This window comes from Salvelinus fontinalis, chromosome 4, assembly GCF_029448725.1.
Source record: "Salvelinus fontinalis isolate EN_2023a chromosome 4, ASM2944872v1, whole genome shotgun sequence".
Taxonomy (NCBI): Eukaryota; Metazoa; Chordata; class Actinopteri; order Salmoniformes; family Salmonidae; genus Salvelinus; species Salvelinus fontinalis.
In genome coordinates this window covers 84,461,062-84,476,580 of record NC_074668.1, presented here as the reverse complement: position 1 = coordinate 84,476,580, position 15,519 = coordinate 84,461,062, and the positions used below count along the sequence as shown (strand labels likewise).

General features: G+C 42.6%; 1 protein-coding gene across 3 annotated transcripts in view; it reads right to left on the bottom strand.

Annotated features, from left to right (window-relative positions):
• Nucleotides 1-11,579, bottom strand: part of LOC129854543 (zinc finger protein 609-like) — a 90,560-nt gene extending 78,981 nt beyond the window's left edge. For 2 of the 3 annotated variants that reach the window (XM_055921724.1, XM_055921728.1), the window contains exon 1: nucleotides 11,150-11,579. The gene's annotated coding sequence lies outside the window, so the exon portion shown is untranslated. The remainder of the gene's footprint in view (nucleotides 1-11,149) is intronic. The other variant, XM_055921726.1, reaches the window with a different exon arrangement.
• Between the last annotated feature and the right edge of the window lie 3,940 nt (nucleotides 11,580-15,519).

The following is a 15,519-nucleotide window of genomic DNA, read 5'->3' as shown; positions in this document are numbered from 1 at the left end:
GGTGGTGAAGTACACAGTCTAAAACCTAAGCGGTGAAAACACTTCAAGTAGGCTATTTCCTGTAGATTTTATCTAGTCCCAGAGTACATATAAACAAAGCAATATAAATTTGTGAGCGATGTTATGAAAAGTAATCTTTTCCATTGCCGGTTCTGTGTGTGTGGAAAAAGAACTGAAGCCAGACACCGCTGAACATTATCAAGCAATGCAGTGTCTTTTCAGCAGCACATGAGCCAAAAGGGGAGAATCAATATACTGGTTAACAACAGTGTAATGGACAGTGCCGACCCATGGCCAGCTGCCTCATAATGTAACCCATCACTCACAATCAAGTGGCTCCATGATGCTGCATAATAAAGAAGATTCTGTACTTTTATTTTCAATTCTGCCACTACGGCTGGGCTCGGGAGGTAAGGTACTGCCACTGCGGCTGGGCTCGGGAGGTAAGGTACTGCCACTACGGCTGGGCTCGGGAGGTAAGGTACTGCCACTACGGCTGGGCTCGGGAGGTAAGGTACTGCCACTACGGCTGGGCTCGGGAGGTAAGGTACTGCCACTACGGCTGGGCTCGGGAGGTAAGGTACTGCCACTACGGCTGGGCTCGGGAGGTAAGGTACTGCCACTACGGCTGGGCTCGGGAGGTAAGGTACTGCCACTACGGCTGGGCTCGGGAGGTAAGGTACTGCCACTACGGCTGGGCTCGGGAGGTAAGGTACTGCCACTACGGCTGGGCTCGGGAGGTAAGGTACTGCCACTACGGCTGGGCTCGGGAGGTAAGGTACTGCCACTACGGCTGGGCTCGGGAGGTAAGGTACTGCCACTACGGCTGGGCTCGGGAGGTAAGGTACTGCCACTACGGCTGGGCTCGGGAGGTAAGGTACTGCCACTACGGCTGGGCTCGGGAGGTAAGGTACTGCCACTACGGCTGGGCTCGGGAGGTAAGGTACTGCCACTACGGCTGGGCTCGGGAGGTAAGGTACTGCCACTACGGCTGGGCTCGGGAGGTAAGGTACTGCCACTACGGCTGGGCTCGGGAGGTAAGGTACTGCCACTACGGCTGGGCTCGGGAGGTAAGGTACTGCCACTACGGCTGGGCTCGGGAGGCAAGGTACTGCCACTACGGCTGGGCTCGGGAGGCAAGGTACTGCCACTACGGCTGGGCTCGGGAGGCAAGGTACTGCCACTACGGCTGGACTCGGGAGACAATGTACTGCCACTACGGCTGGACTCGGGAGACAATGTACTGCCACTACGGCTGGACTCGGGAGACAATGTACTGCCACTACGGCTGGACTCGGGAGACAATGTACTGCCACTACGGCTGGACTCGGGAGACAATGTACTGCCACTACGGCTGGACTCGGGAGACAATGTACTGCCACTACGGCTGGACTCGGGAGACAATGTACTGCCACTACGGCTGGACTCGGGAGACAATGTACTGCCACTACGGCTGGACTCGGGAGACAATGTACTGCCACTACGGCTGGGCTCGGGAGATAATGTACTGCCACTCTGGCTGAGCTCGGGAGATAATGCACTGCCACTACGGCTGGGCTCGGGAAATAATGTACTACCACTATGGCTGGGCTCGGGAGATAATGCTGCTTTTCAAGACCAATTTCTAGCCGCCCCAAACTTTACTGTGAGTTGGCCAACAGAACAAGGGGCGGCAGCGTAGCCTAGTGGTTAGAGCGTTGGACTAGTAACCGGAAGGTTGCAAGTTCAAATCCCCGAGCTGACAAGGTACAAATCTGTCGTTCTGCCCCTGAACAGGCAGTTAACCCACTGTTCCTAGGCCGTCATTGAAAATAAGAATTTGTTCTTAACTGACTTGCCTAGTTAAATAAAGGTAAAAAAAAAAATAATAATAATAATAATGGACTTGAGTCAAGTAACGTTTGTCATCACACCTCCAGTCCAAGGGGAAAATGCTTCAGTAAATTGAGTGAAGGCCTTCTGGCTAATGGACCTGAACAGAAATTGTCTTGGCCCTCATGTCACTGATTTCTTCCAGGCAGTTGATACAGTAGGGCGTGGGGGTGGGGTGGAAGGGAGGACCCTTCTTCAGAGGCTGACAAGTTGGCAGAAACAAGAGCAACTCCATTAATAGGCTCAGCAGCGCCATTCAGAGAACTCCCCAGACACAGGGAGACATTACTGCACCTCAGCCTTCTGCTTCCCTCGCTCTCCCGCTCTGTATGGTCCCTTCCCCATCTCTTTCCCTTCGTATGGTCCCTTCTTTCCTTCCCCCATATGGTCCCTTCTTTCCTTCCCCCTCTCCCATCGTATGGTCCCTTCCACCTCTCTCTCTCTCCCTTCATATGGTCTCTTCGTTCCTTCACCCTCTCTTTCCCTTCATATGGTCCCTTCTGTCGCTCTCCTTCCATATGGTCTCTTCTTTCCTTACCTCTGCCTTTCTCAATCATTCCTTCTGGTCTACTTTCAGACAAAATTACTTTCAAGGAAAACTCCCAGTTGATCTTTGCAGATGGTGTAAGGAATGTAAAGACATACAAGCACGCTGTTGCAGCTGTTAAACGATGTAGGCCAAATGCATCAGCACTAAACCTGCACTGAATCAAACCTAACTAACTGACTTCAGATCCCCAAGTCAGACTGAAATGTGAGCAGCATGATCAGTGTTTCTCCTATATCTAATTTAGTAAAAGGGTGCACAGCTAAATAATTGTTAGCTAAAATCTTGTAAGCTAGGACATTTTTAATTGAATGTACTATTGTGTGGATGTAATTGTGATTTCGGCATAACGAACAAAATCAATCAAATCCAGTAACACCGGGCTGGTGACGTCATTAAGATCAAGAGATTAAATTCAACTGAGCCTCAAAGGATTTTTGAAGTAGAATGTCCTTTAAAACAGTAACCAGAAGTGACCTTCACAGTCATGGACTCTCCCAGTAATACCCCACACACCAATTGTGAAAATGAAGCTTGTTCTGAACTTGAACCTTATCCAGGTCGATGGATAAGTCGACTCATGCTGCTTTTCAAGACCAATTTCTCGCCGCCCCAAACTTTACTGTGAGTTGGCCAACAGAACAAGTTTCCCATCAAAGAGCTTTGGGACTTCAGAAACACTACCTAACCCAAAGAAAAAAATAATAACCCTGTGTAGCAGAAACTCAGACAACTGAATAGTTAGCCTATCACCAGAGTTTCACTGCCTAAGGCCACTTTCTATGAAGACATGTTAATACACATTGTATGCAGAACATAGGTTAGGGCCTACATGAGATTATTACAGTCTAAGCAAGACTACTTTTCCTAATAAATTGTCATGGCTGAAATACGCTACACATTGACAAAAAAATGTGAGGCCGGAACTAACCAATTGGCAATAATCAATAGGATAACGTACCTTAATATAAGTGAAGTAACTAAGTGGAGTAAGTTAAATGGAGTCAAGTAGGCCTACATCAAGCAACATCTGCTCCTGGAGGACAGCATTACTCTAGACCATTTCACATTTCCAAACTACAACAAAAACACAGTAAGGAATACCAACTGCTCATAAAAGCAATCTCTAGGTCTATTCTATCACATCAACCTGGATGATTCTTCCTGGTACAAGGTATCTAACCTTCATTTTACACCCAAAGAAACTGCATTACTTGCCAATGCGGAATTAGAGGAATTCAAGCAAAGAGATCCTACACTTAGTTGACAGGCCTCCTCATGTTCCATGTGTTAGCATACCTCTAACAGCTGGCGAAACAGCTTATCGCTAACAGCTCTAATCATGAGAGAGAAGACATTTTCATAAAGGGAAACCTCCAATGCAATCTTGGCATGAAAATGAGAAACACATGCCTGCCTGACTACAAGAGCCTATTTCCGAAACCAAAAAGCTCTGCGTAATAGGCTACTTGAGGTAGCCTAAATAAAATATTTGCCTAACTCAAATAAAACCCACTGAAACATAATAACAATAATTGATCTGATTGGGTTTGAACACAACCAAATGATAACATGTACGGCTGGGAATTGCCAGGGATCTCACGGTACGATATTATCACGATACTTAGAATCGCAATACCATATTGGCGCCTAAGTATTGTGATTCAATGTTCCAAACATAATGCTCTGCTGAAGAGGAACGGGAGAGAGCATGAGAATTATTTTTTGATAAGTCATGGACATAAGTGCTGAAGACATGTTGGCTCACTATTTAAAAAGAAGATGAGAACAAGCTATAAGATGAAAAATACCACGGCATTCTATCAGCAGACAGCATTCTGACTGGTGTAGTCTACTTTTCTCTGGTAAAATGCCAGATTAACTTTAGGCATAACATTAGGAAACGTAGCTGGCTATATTCTTTCTATAATAAACATTAGAAATAGGATGGACATGCATCGTTTTAACAACAACAAAAAAACTTGATTTTTCATTGTCAGCTCGTTTACTAATTCACTGTGGCTACCAACCAAATAGCGTTGCACTTCTGTTGTCATCTGATGAAAATGAAGCTGTTTTCTGCCAAATGTGTTGCACTGATGTATTTTCTGTGAAACAAGTTGCACGTCCCTGATCACTATATTTATGCAAAAAATAAATAAAAAAAAACACTTCTCTTTCAATAGAAAAGCCGACCCGTCAATAGACAGATTGACTTACCTGCTCCAGCTTACATCATTGTGCTATTTACAAACAAGTGACTGGCTCAACTGTTCTGGGGAATTATGGTAAAAGCTTCATGATGTAAAATAACGTGACAGATAAAGGAGATCACGTTCTTCATTTCATCTATCATATCACACAAGTTGACTGCAGGTATTCACTTCAGTAGCTACAAATATAGAAATGTATTGAAAAACTTCAAAATAAATAGTTTCAACGTATTGATGGTATTGAAAAACCATCCCATGGCTATTTCCAAATTCCCTGATATACGTTATATAAAAGACCTAGCCTACCCCATTCAGCATGTTCAACGTTTCAAAAGCTCAGAAGGGACAACAAAAAACACCTAGTTTCCTAGATGAATTGGATCAAACCCAGCAGACATCTTGAATGATTCCTCTCCAGATTGCATAGTTCAACTTTATTCACAATAGATGGATTCACTGCATGAACGTTTGTGTGAGTGAGCAGCCAACAAGAGTCCATCTGTAGATCTAGACAACAGTGACTCAAATGTGTGTCAATATTCTGAACTGGGCTGAATCTAGACTGGGCCATTCACCAAACATAATTAATTTCCAACAGACTTGAGTCTTGACCAATTCAAGGGACATTCCTTGTGTTGAGCATGATCTAAAAATTACATTCATACCAGTATCTGGTCAATCAATACCGTACCTACAATTGGATTATAGGACATGGGCCAAATACCTCGCTGGAAATAGACACTGTTCCTTTCATAAGTCTGTATGGGGGACATTGAACCTCTCACCTAACAACGAGGCTAACCAGAATGTTAAGTCAAATGTTAAAACACACTGAATGGAGACTAGCCTCTAGCATTTTTGGTATTTTATTAGGATCCTATTAGCTGTTGCTAAAGCAGCAGCTACTCTTCCTGGGGTTCCTAGGCCTGGACAACAGCAGCATCTTGATGTGGGGTGAGTGATTAATGTTCCTATATAGCTCAGAGCTATAAGAGGGGATTAAAGACCATTATAAAATCCACGGTACCACTCACCCACATTTCAAAAGCAATAACGTGTTGAATGTATTTAACGCAAATCAGACAAACACCTTATTTTAACAGTTCGTCAATAGCCCGACGCCTGTCTAGAAACAGGCCAATTGTATAATAATTAGTTTAACAAGGGGGACACCACAAGGCCATGGTGTCTACACTAGTTATTCTATGAACTGAACTACTGTCTCATCATAAGCAACATCTTTGTTTGCAGTGACCGTACATGAAGGCTAGTCCCAAGTCCCCATAATGCATCTTTTGCAATGAGAATAAGCTTTCTGTTTGACACAACTGGCATTGCAAATCACTTGCTGTGAACAATGTAAACAAACCGCTAGGAAAAGACAGACAGAACTAAGCCTTATCAACTGTTCTAGTCTTATGCATTTCAGTCAGATGGCTAGATCAAACCAGGCATCAGCTACTAATAGCACAGATAGAACAATGAGACAGATATTTCAACTGATGTATAAATATGAAGCATCCGGATGTCGTTTCCACTCACTACCAAATATGGTAGTGAGAAGAAGCCCAGTGGCCGGCAGTGGGAGAAGATGGATTTAGGCCGACATTCTGGCAATTTACTCACCGATTAAACATTGGATCTCAATACAGTTCTGTTCCCAAAACTACAATCTGTTACGAACAGAGTGGAATAAGTTTAGCAGACTTAACCCTTTCTTAAAGTTTATTTATTTATTTATTTATGTTGTTTAGAAGGAGTGCAAAGGCGAATTAAGTTATTGCACACTTCAGAGCAGGCGTTCCCCCAACAGAAACATGCAGAGTAATGCTAGAAATCGCCAATAGGATCTTGCTAGCTCGTGCTTGGCACTGCCCACCTCCTTGCTTGTTCTGCCCACTATGGCTCATTTGTTCCCATTTGAAACAGACTGTGTTGCATCCTGGTTTAGTTCAAAAAATCTCTAGTAATAGGCCTAACCAAACCAGAATGAGGTAGGTTGTGTGGGATTATGTCCAACAGAAGTAGCTAGATAACATTATTATAGAGCTGGTAATTTAGGCCCGGTGCGATTAGCATGAAAACACACTGGAATCCTTTTCCATTTGGCAGGAAGCAGTATACAGCAAAACGTTGCCTCTCTCTCACTTCTCCAATTATCTGCAGAGGCCACAATAAACTAGGGGGCAAGTACAGAGACGTGTTGTTGATCCAGACAGTCGCTCACTGTGACCAATGCCTAGAAAACCGCTACAGACTTTACCTCCTGCATTGAGAGGACTCCCTGCTGCGTAAATCAGTACCAATGCAAAGAGGCACAGCCAGAACACTGGGTGAATTGGCCACAAACCGGTATTTTGCAGAGTGAGCTCAGTAAGGGAGAAGTAATACAGAAATCTGTGGACAATTGAAAACCTCACTAGCCTGAATGATGAGAAAGGTCCTTCGATAGTCGGACAGAATGGCTATACACACCAGTTCATCGCTGTCAACTACACTGTACCAAACATTAGGAACACCTTCCTAATATTGAGTTGCATGGACTCTACACGGTGTCGAAAGCATTCCACAGGGATGCTGGTTGATGTTGACTCCAATGCTTCCCACAGTTGTGTCAAATTGGCTGGATGTCCTTTGGGTGGTGGACCATTCTTGATACACATGGGAAACTGTTGAGCGTGAAAAACCCAGCAGCGTTGCAGTTCTTGACAAAAACGGTGCACCTGCCACCTACTACCAAACCCCATTCAAAAATCACTTAAATCCTTTGTCTTGCCCATTCACCCTCAATGGCACACATACACAGTCCATGCCTCAATTGTCTCAAGGCTTAAAAATCCTTCTTTAACCGGTCTCCTCCCCTTCATCAACAGTGACTGAAGTGAATTTAACAAGGGACATCAATAAGGGATCATAGCTTTCACCTGGATTCACCTGGTCAGACTGTGTCATGGAACGTTTTTTTATACCACAGCATTGTTGAATAGTCGTTTTTGATTGGCTAGAAGGGCATTCTAGAATGGACATTACAACCAGACATCGGGAAACCTTCAAGTCATGACAATATGCACCTACACATGCAGACTACTTGCTACAGTTACAGAAAGCTAAACCAACAATCACACAAACTGAAAATGTATACACTGTAAACGCAGGTCCACCGAGGAAAAGACGTAGCTAGCTAGCATTGATTTGTTTTTACAGAGACAATTGAGCATCTGACCTAACGTGGTGAGTGATTAACATGAATGTCTCCTGTCCCCTCCGCCACTCAAGTTGTCAAATCCTCCCATGTTTCTAGTTTGACCAGCTGTTTTCAGCAACTGATTTTTTAATTTGGTTGTCATACTGGCAGTTTTGCTAGCAACAAACTATTTAGCTAGCATCTAGTCTAGTGTTTGATATGCAAGGCGATCTCCTCGTAATTAACAGTCAGTGTTGAGTGTGCTGACGAGAAGGCAAACTCTTCTAGCTATGCCAGGCATGATCAGCACATGGTTGTGGATGTATCCAAATGAATGTCAACAGAAAACAGCGCATTTGCTGTTTTTCTGGCTGCAGAGGTCGTGACTGTGTAGCCATGGCTAGTTGGCTAGCTACGTGTCAGCAAGCAAGAATAAGAACATTGCCACTGAGCATGGCAATGGAACAAAGAACGAACGACTGGGTCACGGCTCTAGCAACTAAAAGATGAAAAAGAATGAATTTGCGTTGAAAAATATCAATTAGCGTTTTTCTAACAGAGTGCTTTTATATTGTTTTCTTTAGCAACTTTGGTATAAGCGGGATAAATGCCTCCGTTCCGTACATTACCTTAGAAAAATTAACTCTGCTCCATATCTTCCCGCTGCGTCGTCCATTAATTCCAAGGTAACATACAGAACATTGGCATTTATCCCGTACGTATACTCAGTGTATGTGAGTAGTGTGTCCAATAACGGCTTACAACAGAGACTAATAAAAGTAGACAAACCAGGCACATCCTTGACATAAGACTTCAGAAAGGCTTAAAGTTCAGTTACAAAATGTAATGCAGCTAAGCCTACTAAATATAAATTGAGGTTCTCACAAAACTCAATGTCTCACCACACGCTTTCTGCTATTCAATACTATTGAGCTGTTAATGATACATATAGCAATGCAATTAAACAGGACAAGCTTCAAGAACATAAAAAATCCATAAATGGATCAACTTAAAAAATCTGGATAAAGATCGCAGCATTTGCACCATTGGAGCTTTAACGAGACCTTCACCCTGTGGTCAATAGGCTTTGAAGTTGTATACATGGAACTTCTGTTGGGGGAGAGGAGCGCTGTGTGTGTTGGCCAGTGGGAATCTGTGCATTTATAAGAGATGCTGATGTACAGTAAAGAAGCCGTGTTACTCATGACCTGTCGATAAAGGTAAAGCCCACTGGACTGAAAGCTTTGTCAAACTGTAATAGGAAGTGGCAGGGGAGCTGAAAAATGTGTGCAAAACACTTCAAGTAAGGCTATAGGCTAGGTCAGAAATACACATCCTTGAATAAGGCTAAGCAAACACAATTGAGAAAACAATTCAATCATAAATCTGCACATTTCAAAAACACATTCTTTAATCAATTGGAACCCTCATTTCAATTCCAGCCAACCTCTGAGAATTGGCTTTGTTCAAGTGACTGTTAGTGATTCCCCTGAGGTTTCAAATTGCCAGCTATGTAAATCCTCTCTTGTTTGTCATCAGCTGATGTTACCATCAGATGACTGGAGCCACACTGACGTAATCCCTTTCCTGAAATAAAACTATCAGATGCTTCAGGCCTCTAAACAAACAGGTTGAAAAATCACTGTTCAGTGTAGTTTAATGCTCTACTGTTCCTGGTTCTCAAAGTGACCTCATAGGTGATTGACTGATCCAAGACAGGTAAGATGAAAACATGTTTGTTTCTGAGACATACCATTATACCCCATGGAACATAGTCACTGTAGAATTCACTCCTTCCGTGGGTCCACACTCCAGATCAAAGTCCTGCTGGCAAGCTTGATTTCTCCATCGTCAGAATAGAGTAGACTACAAATCACTGATTCACCCATGTGGGCCAGTCCAAGGTAATGGAATTACGCTGAAACACCGGTTTCACACTTTAAAATGTATGCCAAACAAAAACCATTGATTTCTGAGTTTAATAAACCATACAGCTCTATGAACAATGACTACTTTGAACAATTTACAGTTAAATAAAAAACATTTACTGGAAAAACTGTGCAAAGTTTGGTCACAGAATTACAGTTTTAAAAAGGGGGGGGGCGGGGTTGTTTGGCTTACATTTTAAAGTGAAAAATCTGAGTGTCAGCGAAATTCCATTACCATGGAATTGCCCACATGCATGGAACCTGTAGCCTTTACAATGCGTTGACTCACTAGGGATATCTAGCAGTACTATGGAATACACACACAACTATTGGGAAAGTACTGTCTACTATGTATTAGGGAAGGTAATGATAAGTGTGGTTCACAATAAACAATGTTTTTCCACATCTGGTTTGATTTGTTAGTAGTTGAAATGTTTAAAAGCGCCAACATGGCCCTAATCCCCATCAGACTTCCAAGGCATTCAGCCAAAGTCTTGTTATTTTCCTAATTAATTTCAAGTACTAGAATAACTTCATATCATGTTGACATTGTACTTTCAACATTTTACTAGGCAGTGAGTGTTCTCAAAGCCTAGCCTATACCCGTATTGGCTGCTGAAACCCACAGCCATGTCCAAACTAGATCAATCATCTGTCCGTCTCTAGCATGTGGTACTTACTGTAATAATAGCAGATATGCTTGAGACTGGGAAATGGTATGATATTCGAATACAGCGTTTAGTTAGCAAGCTTACACATGTAGAGCCAGGGAGAGTTGTATTGGCATGCAATGTCCTGTTGGCCAACAAGCTCCACTCCAGGCAATCCCTGCAATACATGTGGCTGAGCAATCAAATAATGTCACAGCGTGCATGAGGTGTTAATCTCAGCCCGACATTGCTGCTCGAGTTGACCTTAGGTTACTGGTTAGCATAGAACGAAGATATGAACGCCAATCACCTCACAGTTTATAAATAGCCATATTGGCATTATGTACAACTAGCTAACTTCCAAAGACTGTTATTACCCTGTCGCATATTGTGAAATAAGCGTGTCAAGCTAGCTTGCTAACTAACGTTAGCTAGGCTAGTTGGCTTCTAGCTGCACGATTTGATACCAAGATTCAGAATATTGTTCTGTGTTCGTGGCAAAAGGACTTCGTCTAAAATAAAAATGGGTTAGCTAGTTCCTTAATATCGTAGCTAGCATTAAACTGTATCCATGTCAAATAACGTTGCTTTCTGTGACAAACTTATTGCTAGTTAGCTAGGTCTCTCAAACAATGAGTTCTCAGGGCAAAGCTAGTTAGCTAACGTTAGCTAGCTTCATTGCTAGCTGGCTAGCAGTCTCTCCCAGTCCCACCACATATCAAAATACAAGATAATTATATTTAGGCGACACTTACCCCGTTTGCAAACCCCAGTACAACGACGGATTACGTACACTCCATAGATAGAAAGAGTAAAAGTAATTGACGAGAATGACAACAAAATCTGTCAAAATAACCACAGACCAATGCACTCCCCAAGAAATCCAACGGCAAGGAAAAGGAGAGGCCAGCAATTCACTGGACTGCTGCCATCACACTTTGAGATCCCGTTCCAAATCGAAAATACCGGCTCGGGCGGTCATTTTTAGGTTAAATCTCAAACCATTCAAGGATTTAATATTTCCCTTTGGTCCCCTGTACAGTAAATCCAACATTGAACAGATTTCCTCCCCGGGTTAATTCCTCTGCTTTCGATGTATCTGTATCTTGCTGGTTGTTAGTACCATCCGATACTGGAGATTGATACAACGTAACCAACAAGCAGAACGAGCTGCTAGGAAATCCAGGACAAATGCTCCATTCGGATTGAACTATCTTGCAGGAGGGGTGTGCTTGAGTAAAAAGAGACAGATCTGGAATTTGAATGGTTTATATTGTTGTTTTGACCAAATGTTTGCTAAAATGTAATGAAATCTGCACATCTCCAAGTAATACATTCATAATACATACACTATATGGCAAAAAAAACATTGGCTTGATAAATTAATTATGTGTCCTCTTGCATTATGAGTGACAATTTATCATAACATTTGACAAAAAATGCATAACATAATAAGAACATTTAATAAAACATGCATGACCTATTTATTTCCTAAAGGAAATTGTATTTTATAGAGTGCCTCCTTCAATTAGGGATAATAAAAACAATTTCTCCAGTGCCTATTTGACACCATGTACTCAGAACTGTATATTTGGAGAGCAGAATATATTTCCCATGTGGATGCCATGACATATTTCAGGGTAGAATATATCTGTCAGCTATTGGTTTTGAGGAGATGATAGGAAATATTTTATTTGGCTAAAAATGTAACGAGAGAATGATACTACCAGCAATACTGTTATGTCTTGACTCATGAGTTGATCTGTTCTTTATTGTCTTTAAACAGGTCCAGTCCAGAAACAACCCTTAGACCCCACAACCTGTAGGCACTTTGTATATCTGAATGAATTGGATAGCTAACAGTGGAGGCTGCTGACGGGAGGATGGCTCATAATAATGACTGGAATGGAGTGAAAGGAATGGTATCAAACACATGAAAAAAAATGTATAACATGTGCTTGATAACATTCCATATACTCCATCCCGGCCATTATTATGAGCCATCCTCCCCTCAGCAGCCTCCACTGATAGCTAAGCATAAGCAATATAGTAGCTCCACATGTTCCCCATGTTGCTTATACTTATTCAAGCCTTTTCAGAAGTGCCTAGGAGACATTCTTGGACCAGGTCAGTGTGGCTCTTCATTTATGGCCTGGAACCTTAATGGTATAGTGTGGCTTACACTGGATTGATGAATCTCCAAGAGTTTTCACTGCAGGGTTGATGGTTTGATTGCACACAACAAGGTAATTACACAACAATTGACACAGGAAGAAATTTCAGTGAGGTGAAAGCAAAATGTTTGATCCTCACTCTTTTTTTTGAACTATTTGAAGTGCAGGTCAGTTGGAGATTTTATATAAGCCTAACTTTGATGGAATGAGCTGTCTGAAGGCCTCACAAGATTCACTCACAGTACCTAAATTCCATTGTTCAGAAAGACTTACATCTCAACCAAAATATTTTATGTTGTATCATTTTAGGAAGCAGGCAGAAGAATTACAGTACAGGAAGGAGACACAAGGAAAAAAATGTGTCTGTCATGTTGCCATTTCTCATAAAGCGCCACAGATAACCTTTCATGTTTACCCGCTTCAAACGGCTTAAAGAGATCCTCGCCCTCTCTCTGGCTGCTGCACGGTTTCCCCGGCAACAAGAATATGATAATGTTCCCTTTGACGTGACAGAAGGAATCATCTCACTAACAAACAGAGACAACAGGCACAGGGAGGCCTGGGGGGAAACTGAATTAATGGGCTCATTTTCACACAGAGCCAAAGCAGCAGTCAGCCACCGTCCTCCATCTTCCCATGCGTTCCCCGCTGGCAGGCACACTCATCCTCCCCCAAGGAGCAGCCAGTCTCCATTGGAAAGATAAATAACAGTCAGTGAATGAGCACAGTGGGGAGAGAGAGATCACTGATGACTCGCCCTTCAAGTCGCAGGCATTAGACCAGGCCCCTCTCTGTCTGTCTGCCTGACGTGCCAGCCAGAACCCAAATGAACAAGCTGTGTCGACAGTGTAATATTTTTTCCCTTGCTGAAAAATGGCAAATCAGTCATTTGGAATAACAGAGGCACCGGTTTGATTTGTGGAGTATGATCTTCTATTAGCACATTAAAGAGACACTGTGAGCCTTGAAGATAACCCAGGGATGATAAACACTCTTTTCATTTAGGCATTGTTCTAACACAAATTATGAATAATTTGAGCCAACAGCGAATTTTTGTAATTTTCAAATAATGCACCTTTCTTTTTTGTCCACAACACTGCTTGTCACAACAATTGGATTGGTGATAAACATGAATTAATTTAGAAAGTAGAAAGAAAGGATAGATGATGGCTCAAATTCAGAACGTGTTAATATGAATGTGGTTGATATGGGTAGATTAAAGTTTAACAAGCATGGGATCATGTACAGCATACACTGAAGATGAACAAGGCAGGGTTGGGGTCAATTCCATTTCAATTCCAGTCATTTCAGGAAGTACACTAACATTCCAATTCTCTTCAATGCTTTTCTATGAGGAAACATTAGAATTTGAATTGGAGTTTGGTTCACTTTTTGAATTGAAATGGAATTGACCCCAACCCCTGGAACAAGATGTTCCAGATAGGAGTGAGAAGGTAATCAGCATACCCTGGTGATATACCTGTACTCAATGACAGTTGAGCTGGACTACACCACCGGATCTGATTACAGGATGTCCTCACTGTGGTTGCTGTCTAAAAGGCATTGAGTGTGTCTCTAACCAAACAATGTAAATACTGTTTACTCCTATCCTGGCCACATTAATCATACATTAAAGTACTATAATGGAGGGCTCAGAGGAGAATGTTACCTCTTCAGACTGGCACGATGTGTCTAAGACGGATGGAAACACTACAAATGAATCCAAGAGTGAGAATGCAGAAACCCTGTGGCAGGTAGGCAAGGGCATTTTATCACAACAGCCACACATTGATTCCAGTACAGTCATGAGGAGACAACTGTGTATTCAATTTGATCTCCCTGACTGGTGTTGAAAAACACTTCAGAAGGCGTTAACTACAGTATTGGGATGGAGATGGCAGGGTGTTTCCTATTCACCTCCGCTGTGGCTCTTTCTTTCATTCTCTCTCTCTGCTGGCAAATTGCACCAATTATGCCATCTATCATTCCATCACAGTTTTTGAGGTTGAGTAAATGAATGAGAAAACAACCGTCTCTAGCTCCTGCAGTAAACAACCACAGTGCTTTGCTTTCCCATCATGTTGTGATGATAGTCTCCTATAAATACATAGAGTATAATACATACTTGACTAAGAACCCATCCCTGAGGCTTGAAAGATGGATCGCTACGTTTCTTTCCTTTGCAGTGCTTACAAAGAGCCTGGCTGTTTGCTAGACCAACCCATGTGACCCGATTTAGTTCTGATGACAGATTAGGTCCCAAATTGGAGTGACTCGTCTGGACAGACGTCTCTGCAGCTGAGAGTAATACAATACAGTTCTGAAAAGCTCCATAAAAAGTCCCAGTAGGAAGCTTAGTATGGAGAGTAGACATGTCCAGGTATGATAATGGCATTGGTGTCCATATAGTATATCCTGCCTATGTGCCTTGTATCTCTGCATGTGGTTTAGATTCATTGTCAGGCAAAGAAGCACTGCTTTGGCTATTTCATGCATAAAGGCGATACTATGCCTGTACCATTTTGAGTAAAAAATTTTGCAATTGTTGCAGCTACTATCTTATTGGTCAGGTCAAAAGAGGCGAAGACAAATTGGGCCAGTTGAATTTGCTTGGCGATAAAGTCAATCTGTAATGGACACGTCCATAAGGTATAGATCAATGCTTCTGCACAGCTGTCGGATGTTCGGAAACCAATACCCATGATCAAGCGGAGCCGGAGCAGTTGTTCACTAGGGTTGGTGCACAGATTCACTTATCTTAGCCTGGCATCTACATCTTTATGCCCTGTTGTTTGGAGGTTTGGCTGACTTGTAGATCTGAGTATCTGCCGCGGACGGTGACTAGCTGCATTCTCCATACCAGGAGAATGTCAGATATAAAAATGCTCTCCCTCTCCATCTTACACACTGACTTGCCTTTGGGGAGCCAGCTAGGCAGTTCGTTCAAAGGT